We start from the raw sequence: 23,466 nt of genomic DNA on the forward strand, positions 1-23,466 counted from the left end.
GCAAACCGTGTATCTGATGATTTAACATCCGAAATACATAAGGAACTCATACAACTCAATAGCAAAAAAAAAACCACTCATTAAAAAATAACAAAGAACTTGAATAGACATTTTTCCAAAGAAGACATACAAAGGCCAACAGGTATGTGAAAAGACGTTCAACATCACAAATCATCAGAGAAATGCAAATAAATGAGTGAGATATCACTGCAGTGAGATATCACCTCATATGTATTAGAATGGCTATTGCTTAACAGACTAAAACAGTAAGCGTTGGTGAGCTTGTGGAGTAAAAAAAATTCTTGTGCAGTGTTGCAGGTACTATAACTTGGTACAGCCACTGTGGAAACAGTACGGAGGTTCCTTTAAAAGTTAAAAATGAATCTACCATCAGTTCAGTTTGGTCACTCAGTTGTGTCCAACTCTTTGTGACCCCATGGGCTGAAGCATGCCAGGCTTCCCTGTCCATCACCAACTCCCAGAGCTAACTCAAACTCATGTCCATCATGTCAGTGATGCCATCCAACCAGCTCATCCTCTGTCGTCCCCTTCTCCTCCCACCTTCAATCCTTCCAAGCATCAGGGTCTTTTCAAATGAGTCAGTTCTTCTCATCAAGTGGCCAAAGTATTGGAGTTTCAGCTTCAGCATCAGTCCTTCCAGTGAATATTCAGGACTGATTTCCCTGAGGATTGACTGGTTCGATCTTGCAGTTCAAGGGACTCTCAAGAGTCCTCTCCAACACCACAGTTCAAAAGCATCAGTTCTTCAGTGCTCAGCTTTCTTTATAGCCCAGCTCTTACATCCATACATGACTACTGGAAAAACCATAGCTTTGACTAGATGGACCTTTGTTAGCAAAGTAATGTCTCTGCTTTTTAATATGCTGTCTAAGTTGTTCATAACTTTTCTTCCAAGGAGCAAGTATCTTTTAATTTCATGGCTACAGTCACCATCTGCAGTGAATTCAGAGCCCAAAAAGATAAAACTCTCACTGTTTCCATTGTTCATATGATCTGGCAATTCCATTTCTGAGTATGCACCTTAAGGAAATCTGTACCCTCTTATTTGTTGCAGCCTTATTCACAGTAGCCAAGACATGGAAACAACCAGGAGTTCAACAGGTAAATGGATAAAGAAGAGAATATATATATACCTATGTACATTATATATACACACACATAGGAAGAAAGATGTGTATATGTATACACACACACACACACACACATACATAGAGGATATATACATACACACACACACACAGGAAGAGAGATGTGTATATATTTGTGTGCATCCAAAGTCCCTTCAGTCAGATCTGACTCTTTGCGACTCTGTAGACAGTAGACTGCCAGGTTCCTCTATCCATGGGATTCACCAAGCAAGAATACTGGAGTGCATTGCCATGCTCTCCTTCAGAGCATCTTCCCAACCTAGGGATCAAGCTCTCAACTCCTGCATTGGCAGGCGGCTTCTTTACCACTAGTGCCACCTGGGAAACCTGTGTACATATATACATATTAATATATATATACACATACACATATATAGAGAGAGAGCATATATAAATATATGCATATATATACACACACTCAGAAAGAGACATATGTGTGTGTGTGTGTGTGTATATATATATATATATATATATATACTCAAATTTTCAACTGCACAGAAGGTGGGTGCCATTAGTTCCCATGTTGTTCGAAGGGCAACTCTGTATACATGTATCTAGTCATCACATTGTACACCTTAAACATGTGTGTTATATTAATTGTATCTCAATAAAGTGGGGGCAGGAGGAAGTAGTGGCTATGCTTGAATCAATAGTCAGTTTCTCAATATTTTTGTTTACCCTCTGACACAAGGTACACACACACATGCATGTGTGCACATGTAATCAAATGTATACACACATACACAGTCAAATACACATACACAGGCTGAAACAAAATAAGAAACAATGTTACTATCAAAAAATCCACTGGGGGGACTTCCCTGGTGGTCCAGTGGCTAAGACTCCGAGCTCCCAGTGCAGGGGTCCTGGGTTTGATCCCTGGTCAGGGAACTAGGTCCCACATGCTGCAACTAAGACCTAGCACAGCCAAATAAATAAAAATATTTTAAAAAATAAAAATAAAAAAAATCCACTGGAACTAAGAGTCTCCTCATTTCTTAAAAAATAAATGATTAAAATATTTATAATTTTAACCCATGTCATTGATATAAACATTTTCATAGAATATAATGTCATGTTTAACTGATGCTATTGGATCAGTTATATCTCCTTTGATTTTTCATCACCTTCACTAGCCCCAACCTTTTCCCTCACTTGGATTAATTTAGTACCTTTATAACAAGTCTTCTTGTATTTAATATTGCACTCGTAAAATTGATTCTCAACATTGTAGGCAAAATGATCTTTAAAAAATTATTTAAGTTTTTCTGATCTCTATCTTACCTTCTCTCCAAGCACTTAATTCACCATGTCCCACACTTCTTGCCCCCCCATTTATACTTCAAGGTTTGTTTATAAGTCACCTCTGTAATAAAATTTCTCTAGTCACTCTAAGTTATACTCACGAATAATTCTTTTCCATCATAGCATTGTGTAAATTTGCTTTCTGGCTCTTCCTAAAATATATTTTTTAATTATTAAACTCTATGACTAGTCATTAATAGTTTTTTATGCACTACAATTTGTATTTCTTGAATGAAGGAGCATGTTATTCCTGTTATTCTTTACATCACTTGTTAACACAAATTTTTGCACATGGAAAACATTGTCAGTATCTGTGGAATGAATACATGACATGAATTAATATTTTTAACTTTTTACTTTACAAAAAAGCTTCAAAAAATGATACCAAGAACAAGGAGTAAAAGTTTATATAAGGCAGATACTCTATAAAATCTCTAAGACAAAGAATATTTGTTAATTACAAAAAAGCAGTTTTATAATGTTATATAGGTCACCATTTTTTCAAAGTGATTAAACTTAGTATCACTGATTATAGAACAATCTGACGTTATTTATCTCTTTATATGTTGTACAAAGAAATATATAATGTCGTATGTAACATTTTCTAAAAAAAATTTACTCAAACCTTGGCTCAGTGGTAAAGAATCCCGCTGCAATGAGGAAGAGGTAGGTTTGATCCCTGTGTCAGGAAGATCCCCTGGAGAAAGAACTGGCAACATACTCCAATATTTTTGCCTGGGAAATCCCATGGATGGTGGAACCTGGTGGGCTACAATCCAGGGTCTGCAAAAGAGTTGGACATTATTTAGCAACTAAACAAAATGACAATAACAAATCACAAAGAAATGTCACACAAACACAGAATGTGCATCATGCTACCACATTCTGGAATTTAATGTCATGAAAAACTTAAAGGGAGAAGGAAGACCAGCTTACATAAGATGTTTTTAAATAAAATGAGAAAGTACAGTACATAATCTTTTATGTATCATGTTGATAAAATGTTCTTAGGATGATTGGAGAAGTTTGAACATAAAATATACATTAGATATGAATAAACTAATGTTATTTTTAGGAGCAATAATGATATTTTGCTTAGGTAGAAGTACATTCCTATTTTTAGGATATTATTCTGCAGTATTTATGGGTGAAGTGTCATGACATCTACATCATGCTGAAACTCTTCAGCAAAAAGCAAGCTTCTCTGTGCTTTGTATGTATATATACATTAAGTATATAAAATACATAATATATAGAACATAAATAAAGAATAATAGATATATACATGCAAATAATGTACCCATGTATATACAAAGAAAAAGCAAGACATAACAGTAGAAATTGAGATGAGGATTCCCCTGGGTGTTCATCCAACTGTCCTTTCAACTTTTATATAGGGCTTAATCATCCATCAGTTTGTGAACTATGTGGCTTTCTGTGAGAGGAGGATATATTTCTTTCCCAACACTATGGGAGTGGAAAGAGTGTATTTTCCACTTTATAGATAAGACAATTCTAAAAAATATGGCTTTCACATATATTTTGTGAGAAGCAAATTGTTACACCATGACTCTATTTATGAGTTATGTATATGAATAAAGTGATTCATTTTCAGATAATTAGGAAAAATTAAACCATATTAGTGCTTTGATTATTCTTTTAGTACCAATATAGTATGGCATGAGACTGTTGTCTTAAAGGCTTCACTGTGACATGTATTCTAATATAGACAGATCAGAGAAAGTTGTGGGTTTTTTGCTTGTTTGTTTGTTTTATTTAAAGCATGTTAATTTTAATTGTCGCAATCAATTTGGCCAATCAGTGTTGTAAAATAAGTCTTAGTGGACATATTTGCCATGTGCCAATGAATAAATCATCTGAGACTCTGGATCTGCCATCTTGTGGACACTTCAATAATTATACAGTATTAAAATTGACCTTGTTTATCATAGCCATGCTGTGCTCCAAGATAGATAAGGCAACTAAAATTTTACCTGGAAATAGAGTATCCTGTCTCATTCAACTCTTTGTCCCAGGCTGTGGGGTTTTACAATCTTCTTGATATTTTTAACATAAAAGCTAAAAATATCAAATAATAGTAATACAAAAATGAATCATAGACATTTAATACCTATAAATGTATTTAATATGATTTATTCATTATCTTAATGAAAAATTTAAAAATGCATTATTCTTTATTATGAGTATAAACTCATTTAGAGACCTATTTCCTGCTAGAAGACAAAAGGCAAAGATTATTACATGCATATGTCAATTCAGTTAAAGATAATAACAGGTAACATAAAGAAGACAACATTGTACAGGGATGTGACTTTTAAACTATATCTTGGCTTGTTTTTCTGTGTTTATCATTTGTTTTTAATTTGTGTAAAAAAATAAATTTAAGTTGAGTCAAATTATTTTGGGAATATCAAGCCATATCTTCTCCCCTCCCCATCTTCTCAATTCCTGTGACAGCTCCCACAGGGAAGCCACGGAACTTTGGGCTGCACAGCATTATTCTGAACTTCAGAGTGCAAGAAAGAAGACTGCACTGCTGTTGTACTGATCTAAAATGAAGGTTGTGTGACTTTAGCAGATGAATTTTTCCTTTCAGATACCTACCTCAGCATTTGTAAACTTAGCACATGTGTGAGTCGTTCTTAGTCCAAATGATCATTCCATAACCATCTACTGAGCACCTACAAAAGTTTCGACACTGTGTGATCCCATGTGCAGGGGGATTACAATGGTAATGGATCAGATATGATCCTTGCTTACAGCCTAACAGATGACAAAGTCAGAAAACCAGAGTGCAGACTTCTTGGAACCAAAAAGAAAAGCTCATGTGTGTGTGCTTATTTTTCTAAAAGTGTTTGGAAAGAATTTGAACTTCATTGATATTTAATGTGCACATTAATAGTACTATAGACATAAAATTGTTAAATCAGTATTTAATTTTTTGAGGTACAAACTTAGAGATTCATGATAAATATGTGCAATCACAAATAGAGTCTACTGGTCAACCATCCTCAAATTATATATATGCTTATGAAAATAAAATGACAATTGGAAACAAAGTAGCCAAGAGTTTCAACTAGAGTTATAACTACATATGTTTTTATAGGTTTCACATCTGTCCATGATGACTGTGTCCAGAAGACTATTAGATAAATGTTTAATGTGATCTAGATGAAAAAAATATTTTAAATTAAAAGTTATAAAAATAGATGATATTATACTTGGAATCAACCATTGAAAATCCTTCAAACTCTTAATCTTCTAGAAAAAGCTACTCATTTATTGCATTATTGAAATTATTAGAAAAATAATAGTCTCACATATTCAAGGACTCAAAAAGCATAGCAGATATTCCCATGGCATGAAAGAAATTCTCAAATACATACCCTACTCATCACAGAAAGTTTGAAATAATAAGGTAAGACTCAAGAAATTCACAGAATGATTTTGAAGTAAACTCAAGCCACTTAAAGGAGAGATTCTAATTTTAAGCCTTAGCAATGTGGTTATAAAGTTAAAAAACATGGCTTAAACATTCTTCTTTAACGACATATAAGTTTAGAACAATTATGTGATAATAATGTGAAAATAAAACCCAGATTATGTCAAGAAACACTTGAAGCTAGGAGAGGGGAGAAAATGTGTCCTGGATTTAAAAAATCAAATGAGATACTTCAAAGACAGGAGGATATCTGTATTACTGAATTGAAAGAATCTGTATTCTTAAAATGACCATACTACCTAAGTCAATCTACAGATTCAGTGCAATCCCTATCAGATTCAGTTCAGTTCATTTCAGTCTCTCAGTCTTGCCTGACTCTTTGCGACCCCATGGACTGCAGCACACCAGGCCTTCCTGTCCATCACCAATGCCTGGAGTTTACCCAAACTCATGTCCATTGAGTCAGTGATGCCATCCAACCATCTCATCCTCTGTTGTCCCCTTCTCTTCCTGCCTTCAATCTTTCCCAGCATCAGGGTCTTTTCCAAGGAGTCAATTCTTTACATCAGGTGGCCAAAGTGAAAAAAGTCAGACAGAGAAAGACAAATACCGTATAATATCACTTATATATGAAACCTAGAAAATACAACAAACTAATGAATATTTTTAAAAGGCAGAAAATTCACAGATACAGAGAACAAGCTGGTCACCAGTGGGAACGGGAGAGGCAAGATAACGGCAGGAGTGTGGGTGGCATGAACTATTGGGTGTAAGGTAGGTTCAAGGAAGTGTTGTACAGCATGGAGAATACAGCCAATATTTTGTAATAATTGTGAACTGAAAGTAACCTTTCAAATTATATTTTTAAAAATTTAAATTATTTTTAAAAAGAAATAGAAAACAATAGTTTAACTGGCAAATTTTGCATTATGTGTTTTTGACCAAAATTTAAAATATATCTTCTAAAATTTAGAAGATAAAACAGAAGAAGAAAATGTCTTCCATATAACAAAATACACTAAGAAAAATTGTAAGAGAAATAGAAATCAGGAAGAAAAGTAGATGTATGATTTTTAGAGAACTTTTACAATAAATAGACAATATTTAGGTGTGTTGGAGAAGGAAATGGCAACCCACTCCAATAGTCTTGCCTGGAGAATCCCATGGATTGAGAAGGCTGGTAGGCTACAGTTCATGGGGTCACAAAGAGTCGGACACGACTGAGTGACTTCACTTTCTATTTAGGTGTGTGACTCTGGAAAATTTATTTCATATCCCTAATATCCAGTTTTCTCTTCAAAAAAATAGAGAAAAAATAGCTTTATAGAGTTGTTATTCTAACCTTAATAAGTTAATGCATAAACTATACCCTCTAGTACCTGCAGTTTCCTAATCGATATTGAATAGAAAATAAAACTTGTAAGAATTAAGGAATATATGCTCCTTACAATATGACTTTTTTAAAAAGCTAGAGGTTTAAAGAATTAAAAATGGGTAAAGATATGTCAGATAAATGCAAATAAAAAAACCAACAGAAACCATTTTTAAACCAAGTATAAGAAAATAAACTGAGGTTGCAATAAATGATAAAAGGTAATATTATAGGCAAGCTTGTGTACTGAGTTGCTTCAGTCATGTACGACTCTTTGTAACCCTATGTACTATAGCCCTCCAGGCTCCTCTGTCCATGGGATTTTCCAGGCAAGAATGGAGTTGGTTCTCATGCCCTCCTCCAGGGGATCTTCCTGACCCAGAGATACAAACTTGCATTTCTTAAGTCTCCTGCATTGGCAAGCAGGTTCTTTAACACTAGTGTTTCCTTGTTGTTTTTCAGTCACTCATTCATATCCAACTGTTTGCAACCCATGGGCCGGAGCACTCCAGGCTTCCCTGTTCTTCACCATCTCCCAGAGCTTGCTCAAACTCATGTCCATTGAGTCTGTGATACCACCCAACTATCTCGTCCTCTGTCATCTGCTTCTCCTCCTGCTTTCAATCTTTCCCAGCATGAAGGTCATTTCCAATGAGATGACTCTTCACATCAGGTGGCCAAAATACTGGAGCTTCATCTTCTGCATCAGTCCTTCCAGTGAATACTCAGGACTGATTTCCTTTAAGATACACTGGTTTGATCTCCTTGCAGTCCAAGGGACTCTCAAGGGTCTTCTCCAACACCACAGTTCAAAAGCATAGCCTTGACTAGATGGACCTTTGTTGGCAAAGTAATGCCTCTGCTTTTTAATACATTGTCTATGTTTGTCATGGCTTTTCTTCCAAGGAGCAAGCATCTTTTAATTAAATGGCTGCAGCTACTGTCCACAGTGACTTTGGAGCCCAAGAAAATAAAGTCTGTCACTATTTCCATTGTTTCCCCATATATTTTCCATAAAGTGATGAGACCAGATGCCATGATCTTAGTTTTTTGAATGTTGACTTTTAAGCCAGCTTTTTCACTCTTCTCTTTCACCTTCATCAAGAGACTCTTTAGTTCCTCTTTTCTTTCTGCCATAAGAGTGGTGTCATCTGCATATCTGAGGTTATTGGTATTTCTCCCGGCTTCTTGATTACAGCTTGTGTTTCATCCAGCCTGGCATTCCGCATGATGTACTCTGCATAGAAGTTAAATAAATAAGCAGTGCGAAGATATACACCTTGATGTATATCTGGTGTATGTATATATTTGGTGTATACATACACCATATATATGGTGTATGTATATCTGATAATATTATCAGGTAAAATTCAACCTGAAAATATAACAGTATTATTGCTATCAGCCAAATAGCTTTACATTGATACAAATATAAAGCTCATGACTATTAGAATATTAAGAAAATGTTTTAATTATTGGGCTTCCATGGTGGCTAATTGGTAAAGAATCTGCCTGCCAAGGCAGGAGATTTGGGTTCAATCCCTGAATAAGGAAGAGCACCTGGAGAAGGAAATGGCAACCCACTCCAGTATTCTTGCCTGGGAAATCCCATGGAGAGAGGAGCATGGTTGGCTACAGTCCACTGGGTCATAAAAGAGTTGGATATGACTTAGCAACTAAACGGCAACAACAATGTAATTACAAAAATTTTGAAATAATCTACCTCATATTCATATATTATTGGTAGAATGACTAAGGAAGCATACAAGTTTATCCTAATGATATCATAAAACTTTAGATTCAGCTAACATTTTTCTAAACCCTTGTAATACATCAGAACCAGCTGGTCAATAGCACCCATCACGCAAAACATTACATTAGTATCTCAGTCTTTACATAGCAAAATATTTCAATGGAATGAAAGCTTAAGCTGTGTACTCTGAGTACACAGCTATAAAAATTCTTGAACATAAAAGGGGAATAAATTTACAAACTGTAAGTAAGGTCGATCTTTCCAAGGAGGATATAGAACCCAGAGGTCATAAAATTATTGGAGAAACTGATCACATAAAATTAGAATATAAAAATTGAGAAAACAAATAGCAAACCATGTGTCTGTTTTGGGGAGGAGGAGAAGATATTTTCAAAACATAAAATAGATAAATAAGAAAAAGACATACCATGGAAACACTAACCAAGAGAAGGTTGTTCTAGCTACATCAGTGGCAGGCAAACAAGAATTTAAGTCAACAGTAATACTCTAGTAAAAAGTATATATCTCTATTACAAAAGAATCAATTTAATAGAGTAACAGTCCTTAATTTGTATGCAACTAATAACAGGATCAAAAGGTATTATGCAAAAGTTGATAGAATCAAAAGGAGAAATCATGTGGAGATTTGAACTCATCTCTCACAGTAACTGATATAGTCAAAGGGCTAATTTTCCAAATTTACAAAATTTAAGACATTCTTCTTAATTAGTTAATACTTCACTAGCATTAAGAAGAAAGTATCACAATGGGTAAATGTAGTGTTTAGGTGAGGTATATCAAAAAAGAAAATGTTTTCTCACTGGTTTGTCTCATTATGAAGGGAAAAGTAATATAAGTGAAAGTTTCAACTGAAAGCATAAGGAAGAAAAATGAAAGAGACATCCATGATATCTGTACCTTCCAACTGCACTTTGGTAAAAACCAAGATCTTTGCTGTATTCTATAACCCATCCTGAGGCTCCGACATTGTCTCCACCAGTCTCCCATCCTTCACCAAAGCTCTAGTATCACTACAATTTCTTTCTTTTTTTCTTTCTTTTTCAGGTTCTTTTTTTTAATGTCACTGTTTGAATGTCACCACTTCAGAAAGTACTTTCTTGACACTTCTTTTGATTCTACTCCCTCTTATTTTAATTATCAAAAAGCTAATTTCCTTCATAATACTTATTGAAATTCATTATCTTTGCTTTTCTACTCTGTTCAAAAATCTGTGTCTACCGTAAGAATGAACGCTCAATTAGAGAAGAGTCTATGTCTTCTTGTTAACCATTGTATCTGTAGCATTTAGCGCAGTGCTTGACACTGAAAAAATTATCTATGCATGTTTGTTCAATGAATGATCTAGTGACTTCAGACAAATGTATTCGAGAGACTACAAATATTTAGAGAGAAATAACATATATACAGATGTAGAGAAAAATTTAAGATATAAATTTATACAATCCATACTCAGATAACACACTTGAAAATCTAGATAACATGAAAAATTATGTATAAATATACATTGTCTGATTTACTCAAACATTATTTTATATCCTCCCCACAAAAGGCAGTAGGCTTTCTTACCTTTCTTTTGTGGATTAGATAACAGTGCTCAAAGCTCAACATTGTTTAGCATTGTTTCATAACATTGAAAAAATTGGAAAAGACTTAAGTGGCCAATAAAAGTGTTTGGGAAATTAAATTTTGATCAGTCCACTAGAGAAAATGAGCTAAAATTATGAAAAAGGATGTACAGATACATTTACTTGGAAACATATCTAATGTGTAGTATCCAATAAAAATAATACTGTGCAAAACAATATGTAAAATATTGTCCTACTTTTTGTAAATCATACATAAGCACTTATTTTTCTAGAGAAACACATTAGAAGGGGGAAAAAGTCTGAAAGGAGACACCAAATGATATTAACTCTTGTGAGCAGTATTTTTCTGCTGTCTGTATAACTCATAATCAGTATAAAATTTTCCCTTTAAAAATTAATGAGCAAATAAATATTATATTTGCTCTGTGTCTCTAAGACCTCGCAATAATATTCTGAAAGAAACCGAAAGTGAAATTCACTCAGTCATGTCTGACTCTTTGCGACTCCATGGACTATAAAGTCCATGGAATTCTCCAGGCCAGAATACTGGAGTGGGTAGCCTTTCCATTCTCCAGGGGATCTTCCCAACCCAGGGATCGAACACAGGACTCCTAGATTGTAGGCAAGTTCTTTACCAGCTGAGCCACACGGAAGCCCACAATAATATTCTAGTCAAATAAAATAACATAAAAAGGAATTATTTGTTTGATCACTTTTCCTTTTATAACCAGTCCCAAACCAGAAACAGATAATGTTTGGATCCATTTGAAGGAACGGTCCCTCCTACTGTAGGGACGTGATAAATTAGGAAGTTTTAGGGAAAAGCATGGATAAATATGATTCCAGTGGTGTTAAGTAAGCCACCCCTTATTATGGCTCCCCACCTCTCAATTTCTTTCCGCTTCCTTGTTTATTTGAACTGAAGTGTAACTGGCTGACATTAAGCTTTTCTTTGCCAATTTTTTTTTCAAAAGACATCCATCTTGATTAAATACATTGCCAGCTGTATGACACACACTAACAAAATAACCAGATAAGGAAATAGGGCACCCATACCCATGAAATTCCCCTTTCACAATCCCTGTGTGACCTAGCTAACTTACAGCTTGAGAGACTGTCTCCAATCTCCTATGTTTTGATTCCCACCTTCATACTTCAAATTAGCCCATAATGTGTGATCCTGTAACACCCCAAGAAACTCAACCATTAGATTCTATTAAAAGTAAAGCCCCAGGTCATACTCCCACCCCTGCCCCAAATCTACCTTGCAATGTGAACTTTGGGCATGCTGTGTACCCTCTAGGACTTGTAAGTAGTATATCTTGTTCCTCAAATTTCTCTGATGGCTTTTTTCTGAAGTGTGTCCTATAATCATAAGAATTTGCAGGGACATGGATGGACCTAGAGACTGTCATATAGAGTGAAATAAGTCAGAAAGAGAAAGATAACTGTTGTATTCTAATGCATATATATGGAATATAGAAAAATGACACTGAAGAATTTATTTACAGGGCAGCAATGACACCACCCTTATGGCAGAAAGTGAAGAAGAAGTAAAAAGCCTCTTGATGAAAGTCAGAGAGGAGAGTGAAAAAGTTGGCTTAAAACTCAACATTCAGAAAACTAAGTTCATGGCATCTGATCACATCACTTCATGGGAAATAGATGGAGAAACGGTGGAAACAGTGTCAGACTTTATTTTTGGGGGCTCCAAAATCACAGCAGATGGTGATTGCAGCCATGAAATTAAAAGATGCTTACTCCTTGGAAGGAAAGTTATGACCAACCTAGACAGCAAATTAAAAAGCAGAGACATTACTTTGCCAACAAAAGTCAGTCTAGTCAAAGCTATGGTTTTCCCAGTAGTCATGTATGGATGTGAGAGTTGAACAGTGAAGAAAGCTGAGCACCGAAGCAATGATGCTTTTGAAGTGTGGTGTTGGAGAAGACTCTTGAGAGTCCCTTGGACTGCAAGGAGAGCCAACCAGCCCATCCTAAAGGAGATCAGTCCTGGGTGTTCATTGGAAGGACTGATGTTGAAGCTGAATCTCCAATACTTTGGCCACCTCATGCAAAGAGTTGACTCATTGGAAAAGACCCTGATGCTGGGAAGGATTGGGTGCAGGAGGAGAAGGGGACGACAGAGGATGAGATGGCTGGATGGCATCACTGACTCAATGGGTATGAGTTTGGGTAAACTCTGGGAGTTGGTGATGGACTGGCAAGCCTGGCATGCTGCGACGCATGGGGTCGCAAAGAGTCAGACATGACTGAGCAACTCAACTGAACTGAATGGAGAAACAAACATAGAGAACAGACATATGGACATGGGGAGAGGGGAGGAGAAGGTGAGATGTATGGAAAGAGTAACATGGAAACTTACATTACCATATGTAAAATAGATAGCCAATGGGAATTTGCTATGTGGCTCAGGAAACTCAAATAGGGGCTCTGTATCAACCTAGAGGGGTGGGATGGGGAGGGAATAGGGAGTTGGGAGGGAGGTTCAAAAGGGAGGGGATACATGTATAGCTATGGCTGATTAATGTTGAAGTTTGACAGAAAACAAAATTCTGCAAAGCAATTATCCTTCAATAAAAATAAATTAATTTAAAAGAAAAGTAAAGCCCCGTCATATCCTCACTACTGGCCCAAAGTTACCTTGCTATGTGACCTTGGGCATGCTGTGTACCCTCTAGGACTTGTGAGTAATAAATCTTGTTCCTCAAATTTCTCTGATGGCTTTTTTCTAAAATATGTCTAATACAAATGCTCAGGGCTGGGGCAATGGGATGACCCAGAGGGATGGGATGGGGAGGGAGGTGGGAGGAGGGTTCAGGATGGGGAACACATGTAAACCCAGGGCTGATTCATGTCAATGTATGGCAAAAACCACTACAATATTGTAAAGTAATTAGCCCCCAACTAAAATAAATAAATTTATTAAAAAAAAATGTCTTATAATCATAAGAATTTGTAGTTTCATGAATGGACCCTAGAGACTGTCATATAGAGTGAAGTAAATCAGAAAGAGAAAAACAAATATTGTATAATACTGCTAATATGTGAAGTCTAAAAAAATGGTACAGATGAACATATTTGCAAAGCAGAAATAGAGACACAGACGTAGAAAACAAATGTATGGATACCAAGAAGTGAAGATGGGAAGTGGGATATTGGGAGTTTGAGACTGATATATATATATACTTGTTTAGTTGCTAAGTCGTGTTCTAGTCTGTGACCCTATGGACTGTAGCCCCCCTCTGTTCATGGGATTTCCCACATAAGAATACTGGAGTGGGTTGCCATTTCTTTCTCCATAGGATCTTCCCCACCCAGGGATCAAAACCACATTTCCTGCACTGGCAGGCAGATTCTTTAGCACCGAGCCACCAAGGAAGCCCCATATACACCACTATGTATGAAATAGATAACTAATTTTGAAAAAAGAGCCACAAGAGCCAGCCTAGACATAACTGGACCCAGTTGGGGAAATGTCTATGGGGCCCATACATGTATTATAATATGGCAGACAGAGCAAGCCCCTCAGGTATTTCTGGCAGTGTCATTACTAAAAATAGGCTGAGACCTAAACAATAGGCAAAAAGATACCATAGCATTTCTCTATGGTTTTAGAAAAGTGTCAATTGTTTCATAAACATGAAAGATTGCATAACAAATAGATAGCCAATTACCCCAGGAGTGCAAAAGAATAGAGCCAAAGGTATTAGCAAAGAATTAAATCTAATTACATTTACATTGAATTTTCAGTTTTTCAGTTTCCACTATTTTCTATAGAAGAGACAGCAATTCTGAACCTAGAAAATTACCTTAATACTATATTTTTAAAAACTAATTGAAATGTGAAAATTGCCTTTGAGAACTAATTGTGTCATTTTTTAAAATTTGTGTCAGTTTTAATGAACATATCAATGAGTCCACAAAACTGGGCCAGAAAAGCCTTATTCGCTTACAATATTCTGTAATCCTCAAAGCACTTTTGCATGTTTTATTTCATTCTCCTAATGACTCATGAATCTAAGCTTATAAGCCTTTTATTGCATTTGGGAAGCAGATAGGTTTAAGTGCTTGCCTTACCTTTGTATGCAGCTGAAACTCAAATCCAAGTCTTTGGATTCCCCGGAAAATGTTCTTTTCACTAGATTGGACCATGCAATCTCCTAGGTAATTGGAAAATCTTTTACTAATCATGGCTAAGTGATGAAAATAAATTGAAAACACAAACATGGTCTTTCTTTAGGAAACCTAGATACAAACATTTCAATTATATATATAAGAACTTATAGGTTTCAAACGACCTATAAACAGATACATGGTGCCACGTATGTTTGTTATGATTAGTATTTAACACGAAAGAAGGGGAAGAACAAGAAAGCTTGAGTAATTTAGCCACAGCTTCAAGGAAAAGAAGGACTAGATTATGAAAAATATCTTGTAAGATCCAGTGTTCCAGTTAGCACTGTTAGCAATTCTGGTAGTAATATACCAACTCAATGTGTTCCCAGCGCTGTGCACTTGAAATTCTGCCTGTGATTATGATTCATTAGCTATGGCTACTTTTCTGGAGTCATATTCCATCATTTATTGCTCTCAATGTTATCTCAAAGCCTGCAGCTGATGAAGCTAACTATTTAATTAGGAGGCTGCCCAGCCAGGCTGATGTTGAAATAGAAATCACACCCACCAGGGAGTAACCAAGATGATGATGAGGCAAATGGTTTTGTGTGGTTTTTTTCTCTTGTTCTGATTGTTGAACGTTTATTTGTAATTCCCTCATCTTTCTTTTCCAAAGTCAAATTTAAATCTAGGGGAAAGTTGTGTTGATGGATGTTGGGGAAGAAAGGACAGGCAATTCATAGATGAACACTTAGATGATAGAACAGAAGGAGTCTGGCTGGATCACAAGACTGCCTCCAAGCCTGTAGCAGTCCAAGAGCCCTAGGTCATTGCAAAGGCCTGTAAGTGAGGAGGTTCTCCTAGTCCTTTGTCAGTAGTGAGCATCAGAATCAGGACAGTTTCTATACCTTTATATTCTCAAGGTTCATCCCAGGTCCACTGAATGTGGAACATTCAGGTATATTTGACTTTAAACAATTCATAAATGATTATTATGTGCATCTCTGGTTCAAAGTTATTGGACTAAATAAATTAACACTTCTTGTAGCTCTCAAAACCTGTGAATTTCATGTGAACTTTTTTACCACTTCATTTCCAGAGGTATTTCTGAAAGATAGTAAAATTTGCCACCCATAAATATGCTACTTTGACATAATGATTATTTTGAACTAAAAGCAATTTAAAAGCAAGTATAAAGAACTTTCTCTGTCATGCCTCTATTTGCCTAAAAGAAGGATATATATTTACAAAGTGTCCATCCCCTCCTATCAACCAGGAAAAGCAAATTTAGTCACCAGAGACAACTTTAGACCTTGATAAACCCAGACAAGGCACCAGAGGAATCTAGATAACAAACTTTACAAACAAAACTTTGTCTACTGTTAGATTCCTGTATATTTACCTTACTACTAATCTGCCACCCCATAGAAACTCAGTCAGTTCAGTCGCTCAGTCGTGTCCGACTCTTTGCGACCCCATGAACTGCAGCACACCAGGCCTCTCTGTCTATCACCAACTCCCGGAGTCTACCCAAACCCATGTCCATCGAGTCGGTGATGCCATCCAACCATCTCATCCTCTGTCATCCCTTTCTCCTCCCACCCCCAATCCTACCCAGCATTAGGGTCTTTTCCAATGAGTCAACTCTTCACATCAGGTGGCCAAAGTATTGGAGTTTCAGCTTCAACATCAGACCTTCCAATGAACACCCAGGATTGATCTCTTTTAGGATGGATTGATTGGATCTCCTTGCAGTCCAAGGGACTCTCAAGAGTCTTCTCCAACACCACAGTTCAAAAGCATCAATTCTTCGGCACTCAGCTTTCTTCACCGTCCAACTCTCACATCCATACATAACCACTGGAAAAACCATAGCTTTGACTAGACAGATTTTGTTGGCAAAGTAATGTCTCTGCTTTTAAATATGTCATCCAGGTTGGCCATAACCTTCCTTCCAAGGAGTAAGCGTCTTTTAACTTCATGGCTGCAGTCACCATCAGCAGTGATTCTGGAGCCCAAAAAAATAAAGTCTGACACTGTTTCCACTGTTTCCCCATCTATTTCCCATGAAGTGATGGGACCAGATGCCATGATCTTAGTTTTCTGAACGTTGAGCTTTAAGCCAACTTTTTCACTCTCCTCTTTCACCTTCATCAAGAGGCTCTTTAGTTCTTCTTCACTTTCTGCCATAAGGGTGGTGTCATCCACATATCTGAGGTTATTGATATTTCTCCTAGCAATCTTGATTCCAGCTTGTGTTTCTTCCAGCCCAGCATTTCTCATGATGTACTCTGCATATAAGTTAAATAAGCAGAGTGACAATATACAGCCTTGACGTACTCCTTTTCCTATTTGGAACCAGTCTGTAAGCTTCTTTTAATTTGTCTTGACATTCATTTAAAATTTTCTTGTCCCTTTGTGAAGATGCCCAAAATCTAACTACCCTTTGAGTTACTCATCTTTGAGTTTGTCCCAAGTATATGAGATATACATGTTTGTTAATAAACTTCTATTTGTTTCTCTATTGTTGAATTGTATTCTGTTAAAGAGTCCAGCCAAAAATCTAGAAGGGTAGAAAGAGAAAAGATATTTCCCTTTCCTACACTTCCTTATACTAGGAAAATTATAGGAAATTCCTTACAGTTACATATGTCTGTTTATAGTGATTATCTTTAAATAGATCACTGATGCTCAGTCAATCCTAAAGGAAATTAACACTGCATATTCATTGGAAGGACTAATGCTGAAGCTGAAGCTTCAATACTTTGGCCACTTGACGTGAAGAGCTGACTCATTGGAAAGGACCCTGATGTTGGCAACATTGAAGCCAACAGGAGAAGGGGTCAGCAGAGACTGAGATAGTTAGATAGCATCACTGACTCAATGGGCATGAATTTGAGTGAACTCCAGAAATAGTGAAGCACTGGGGAGCCTTGTGTGCTGCAGTCCATGGGGTCACAGAGTTGGACACACCTTAGTGACTGAACAACAACAACAACAATTTAACTCTGCAAATATTTTACTTCTAACTGCTACCTCGGAGAAGGCAATGGCACCCCACTCTAGTACTCTTGCCTGGAAAATCCCACGGTGGAGGAGCCTGGTAGGCTACAGTCCATGGGGTCGCTAAGAGTCGGACACGACTGAGCGACTTCACTTTCACTTTTCCCTTTCATGCACTGGAGAAGGAAATGGCAACCCACTCCAGTATTCTTGCCTGGAGAATCCCAGGGATGGCGGAGCCTGGTGGGCTGCCATCTATGGGGTCGCACATAGTCGGACACGACTGAAGCGACTTAGCAGCAGCAGCAGCAGCAGCAACTGCTACCTATTAGAAAGCTACTGGTGCCCTGATTATAAATTAGCATGTCAAAAAGGATCATCATCACCTGGATAATCAAATGATCAAAAATGGAGCTACAAAAAATGGAGGATCACTTAGGAAATTAGCTTTCTGCTATTACCTCACAATATCTTGTTTACCGTAAAATTTTTGTAACCAAGCTCTAGTTGTCACCTTCCTTGCATAGAACAGAGATAACCGCTAGAAGCTAATCAGTCTTTTCTCAAGATTTTAACGCTTGATATCTCTGTAATTCTGACCACATTACCAATATCCTGGACTGTGAGAAGCTAGATTCATATTCTTTTATTGTAGTCTCTGTGTGTATATACACCTTGGAATTTTCTATCAAAAATAGTTCTCCATTTTTTCCAGACTGGCAAAGTTGTCCTTGGCTTAGCTTAATTAAATATTTATGGACACTGTATAGGTTTTCTAGGGCTATTCTAACAAAGCACCACAAACTGGGTGGCTTAAACAACAGAAATTTATATTCTCACAGTTCTGGAGGCTTGAAATCCAAAATCAAGGTGTTGATAGGTCAGTTTCTGCAAAGGCTATGAAGAAAGAATGTGTTCCAGGCCTTTCTCTTTGACTTATAGATGGCCATCTCCTCATATCATCTTCCCTCTGTCCGTATTTCTTCTTCTAAGTATACCAACCATGTTGGAATAAGGGCCAACCTTAATGACCTCATTTTAACCAAGTTACCTCTTTATAGATCCTATCTCCAAATGTAGTCGCATTCTGAAGGTTAGAACTGGAAGTTAGGACTTCAAGTGGAGATTAGGTGGAGGGACACATTTCAAAGCTAACAACCTCCCTACTCTATGACATCTTTCTCTGATCACTTTGGTTATTGGTTGAATTGGCCTTATATTTACCATCTGATCAGATAAATCATTCAAGAATGAGAAGTTGCAATGAGCCCAGTGCCAGAATCTTCATGTCACTGATAATTTTGACTTTAACAAAATATAATTTCAACATTACTTTTCATCCTTTTCATCACTATTCCCGTGGCACATATAATGGACAGAAAGTTCAGTAGTAACAGTAAAATTTCATGGATTTGGAGACAGGTAATCTGGGATATGTCCTGATTTCAACTCTAGGGAGCTTTTGGTAGATTATCTTGTTAGTACATTATAGAAAATACCAGCTCATGGAGAAGGAAATGGCACCCCACTCCAGTATTCTTGCCTGGAGAACCCCAGGGACGGCGGAGCCTGGTGGGCTGCCATCTATGGGGTCGCACAGAGTCGGACACGACTGAAGCGACTTAGCAGCAGCAGCAGCAGTGTTTGGACTGATGAACGCGGTGAATGCTGTATATATTTTAACCACTGCTGCTGCTTTTACTTCTTACTGCTCTGCTGTTTACTCTCCCTGGGGTCCCTGCCCTGCCAGGCGAGTGTCCTCACTCAGCCTAGGTTCATGGCGTTTGCCATGTCCCTACCCCGTTACCTTGGAGGTGTTTACGCATTTGTCTCTTAACTATTAAAATTTAGGTTTTAATCTCCTTGAAGGCAGCACCCTGTACTCTGCTGGCATTCAATTCATTGGTGCTAAGAAGCAGACAGTTTCAACTCTGGGGCTTCGAACAAAGCCCAGGTCTGTCTCTCCTCAGAACACAAAAGAAGAAGGGGGGGGGTGGATGACAGACTTGCTTATTTCAGCCAAAATGGAATGGGAGCTGTCACTCTGGCCACGTCTCTAGATTTCAGCTCATTGCCTTGAAGGTGAATCTTGGAATTGGATTTCAGTCGATAGATCGTAAGAGGCTCCCCTTTTCTGGGCCCTTGTCATTAGGCTCATGAATTTTTGTAATTAATGCTTATTGCATCCTACGTGAACTTTAGCCCTTTGACGATCCACCTGGACCTGTCCATGCATGAGGACCCAGTCCCCACACGCACCCCTGTGCCTCCGCTGTTGAAGGTTGCTAGGCCTTGGGGCACTGACCAAGGCAGCCACCTGGGGGCACTATAGTTACACTAGTCTCCCCGTTAACAGTGGCACCAGGACCCAGCTCTCAGTACCACAGTCAGGCGGTATCATCTGCATTCCACAGACAGAAAACTCAGGTTAGAATTTCTTGGCTCAAGAAGAAGCACACAGCAGAGCTGATTATTAAGCCACCCTCCCAGGTGGTAACCAGTGATGAAGTGGCTTCTCTGATGGAATGGGCTTTCCTGATGGTCCAGTGATTAAGAATCCATCTGCTAATGCAGAAGACACAAGTTCAATGCCTGGTGCAGGAAAATCCCAGCACACCAGTCATCCACCACAACCACAGAAGCCCATACACCTAAAGCTCATGCTCCACAACAAGAGAAGTCACCACAATGAGAAGCCTGCACACCACAACTAGAGAGGGGCCCCCACTCGCGGCAACTAGAGAAAACCTACATGAAGCAATGAAGACCCATCACAGCCAAAAATAAATACATAAATCTTAATAAAATAAAATATACAGAGATCAGTCTATATTAATGTGAAAGATGTATCTTGTTTGGTAGAACGAATGTTAAACAGTAGTGTCCTATGGTGCCATTTGTAGATTATGTAGAAAAACCTAAACATTCCCTTGTTGTTGTTGTTCAGTTGCTAAGTCATGCCTGATTCTTTGCGACCCCATGGACTACAGCATGCCAGGTTTCCCTGTCCTTGACCACCTCCTGGAGTTTGCTCAAACTCATGTCCATTGTGTCAGTGATGCCATCCAACCATCTAATCCTCTGTTGCCCACTTTTCCTCTTGCCCTCAATCTTTCCCAGCATCAGGGTCTTTTCCAATGAGTTGGTTCTTTGCATCAGGTGGCCAAAATATTGGAGCTTCAGCTTCAGCAACAGTCCTTCCAATGAATACTCAGGGTTGATTTCCTTTAGAATTGACTGGTTTAATCTCCTTGCTATCCCAGGGACTCTCAAGAGTCTTCTCCAACACCACATTTTAAAAGCATCAATTCTTTGATGCACAATAAAACTGCCATTGGTGGTGACACCTAAAACCATTGCCGAAACCCGGGATTGAACCAGGGACCTTTAGACCTTCAGTCTAACGCTCTCCCAACTGAGCTATTTCGGCTACTTCTAAATATACCCTTAATGTATCTATATTTACCTTCCAAAGAAGCTATGTAATAAAAATTCAAAGCAGAAAAAAAAAAAAAAGAAAATACCAGCTCAATAGAATATTGTGAGGATTGAATTAGTTGATTATGTGAGAGTGTGGTATAAAGTACAAAATCCAATAGAAATTGTAAAAATATGGCTTTTGAAGTTAGATGTTCTGAATCCAATTCTTATCATAGCCACTTATTTGTTTATTCTTTGGGCAATTCACTTAGCTTCTCTTAACCTTATTTCCTCATTCAGTAAAAAGGGAGACTGATGATGTCTATAATCTCTAAGACATACATCTCTGTAAAGAAAAAGAGTAAGATACTGGCAATAGTAATGTTCGCATATCAAATACTTTTATAACTAAAATTGTTCCTTTTAAGAGATCCAGAATTCTATTCTCAAAGAGAGTAAAGCCAAAGAAGTCCCTTCCTCAACCATCATTCCCATGCTGAAGTTTTACTTCTTTTGATGAGATTGTAGCTTGCAACTCTCCTTTGAATAAGCTGAACCTTTGTAGTACAACTCAATGAATTTAAGATCGTTGCTGTTACGACTTCCTATGAAGGCAGTAATAGCTGTGTGTGTGTGTTATTGCTGGGGATGGAGTATAGCGTAGGTTTCAGAGTTGAGCCTTGTGCTATAGAGTTCATCAGTATGTCAAGATGCTATGTCTAAAGGGATAAAACTTACTGAAGGTGAGAAAAAGGAAATCAGAATTAAAGAAATAATTTGGAGAATATTTTAAACCGGAGTGGGACAAAGCAATAAAGGATAAGAAAGTGATATTGGAAACATATGGCCAAAGATGAGATATGGTTCATATGCACAGAAGGACTATTCAGAAATAAGTTCTGAAGAAATTCACCTGTCAGTGTCCTGTAAATAATAATTTTAAGACTATTTGGTATATTTCTCAGTACTAACATGGGGGAAATTAACAAAATGGCCAACTTAAAAAATTGCTCCTAAGTTCATGTTGGGTAGAAGAACAGAAATACAAGCAAAACCGTTGGAACAGTTTCAAAGTGAATAAACAGAACTCTTTGTAGCTCGAGACACTCAATTAATTCCTTATTTCCTTGGCAAACATATATTGACTAATACAGTTTGCTACACATTGTGTGAGGAACCTGGTAAAAATGATGAATAAGGCACAGACCCCACCCTTGAGAATCTCACAGACTTGAGGCAAGATGACCCCATAAACAGAACACTGTTCTTAGTGTACTGAGCACTCTGACTATGTTGGTGAAGGAAGTCAGACTGAACTCCCTTAATCTGTCTTTAGAAGTGGAAAGACCAGAATTTCAATTACATAATTCAGAACCATACTTCTGTTGGGTGGCATTGCTGAACCAAAATACAGTTTGAGGCTCTATTTTAAGTCTTTTTTACATAGTTACCTTCTTCAAAAAATTAGATTATAGTTGTTTTACATTGTTGTGTTAGTTTCTGCTGTATAACAAAAGTGAATCACCCTCTCGGACTTCCCTCCCATCCCACCTATCTAGGTCACCACAGAGCACCAAGCTGAGCTCCCTGTGTTATAAAGCAGTTTCCCACAGCTATTTATTTTATACATGGCAGTGCACATATGTTAATCCAAATCTCCCAATTCATCCCACTCCCCTTCCCTCACCCCATGTCCATGTGTCCATTCTCTATGTCTGCATCTCTGTTCCTGTTCTGAAAATAGGTTCATCTGTACCATTTTTCTAGATTTCACACATATGCATTAATATACAGTTTTTCTCTTTTTGACTTACTTCACTCTGTATGACAGACTCTAGGTCTATCCACATCTAGTTACCTTTTAACTCTTCCTAACATCATGTTATCTTCTAAACATACCTCTCCATCAAGAAGAGGAAGAGACTGCTTCTCCAAAATGATAAATGTTGCAAAAAAAAAAATAGTCTTGCCATACAAAATGATAAATTTTGCACAGTTACTTAGCTATTCCTTCCAAATGTCCATGAAAAAGACCAAGGTAAAACAAAGAGGAAACAGGAACTTCTTCCAAAATATCTACCAAAAATAAAAATAAATAGGAAATATTTGAAATTATTTTTAAAATTTTATACTGAACATGGGACAACACTGCCGAGCTTATAGGTAAGAGATTTCACAAATGTGAAGAAATCTTCTTAGAAAGGAAATAGGAGGATTACCCAAGGAGAATCCTCAAA

At 37.3% G+C, this 23,466-nt stretch overlaps 1 non-coding gene across 1 annotated transcript; it reads right to left on the bottom strand.

The window, feature by feature from the left end:
• Positions 1-21,166: 21,166 nt before the first annotated feature.
• TRNAF-GAA (transfer RNA phenylalanine (anticodon GAA)) lies at positions 21,167-21,239 on the bottom strand. Its single transcript has one exon. It is a non-coding gene; the product is annotated as a tRNA-Phe (tRNA).
• Positions 21,240-23,466: the final 2,227 nt, after the last annotated feature.

Source organism: Giraffa tippelskirchi, chromosome 2 (assembly GCF_054371585.1).
Source record: "Giraffa tippelskirchi isolate mGirTip1 chromosome 2, T2T-mGirTip1v1.2.pri, whole genome shotgun sequence".
NCBI classification, from domain to species: Eukaryota; Metazoa; Chordata; class Mammalia; order Artiodactyla; family Giraffidae; genus Giraffa; species Giraffa tippelskirchi.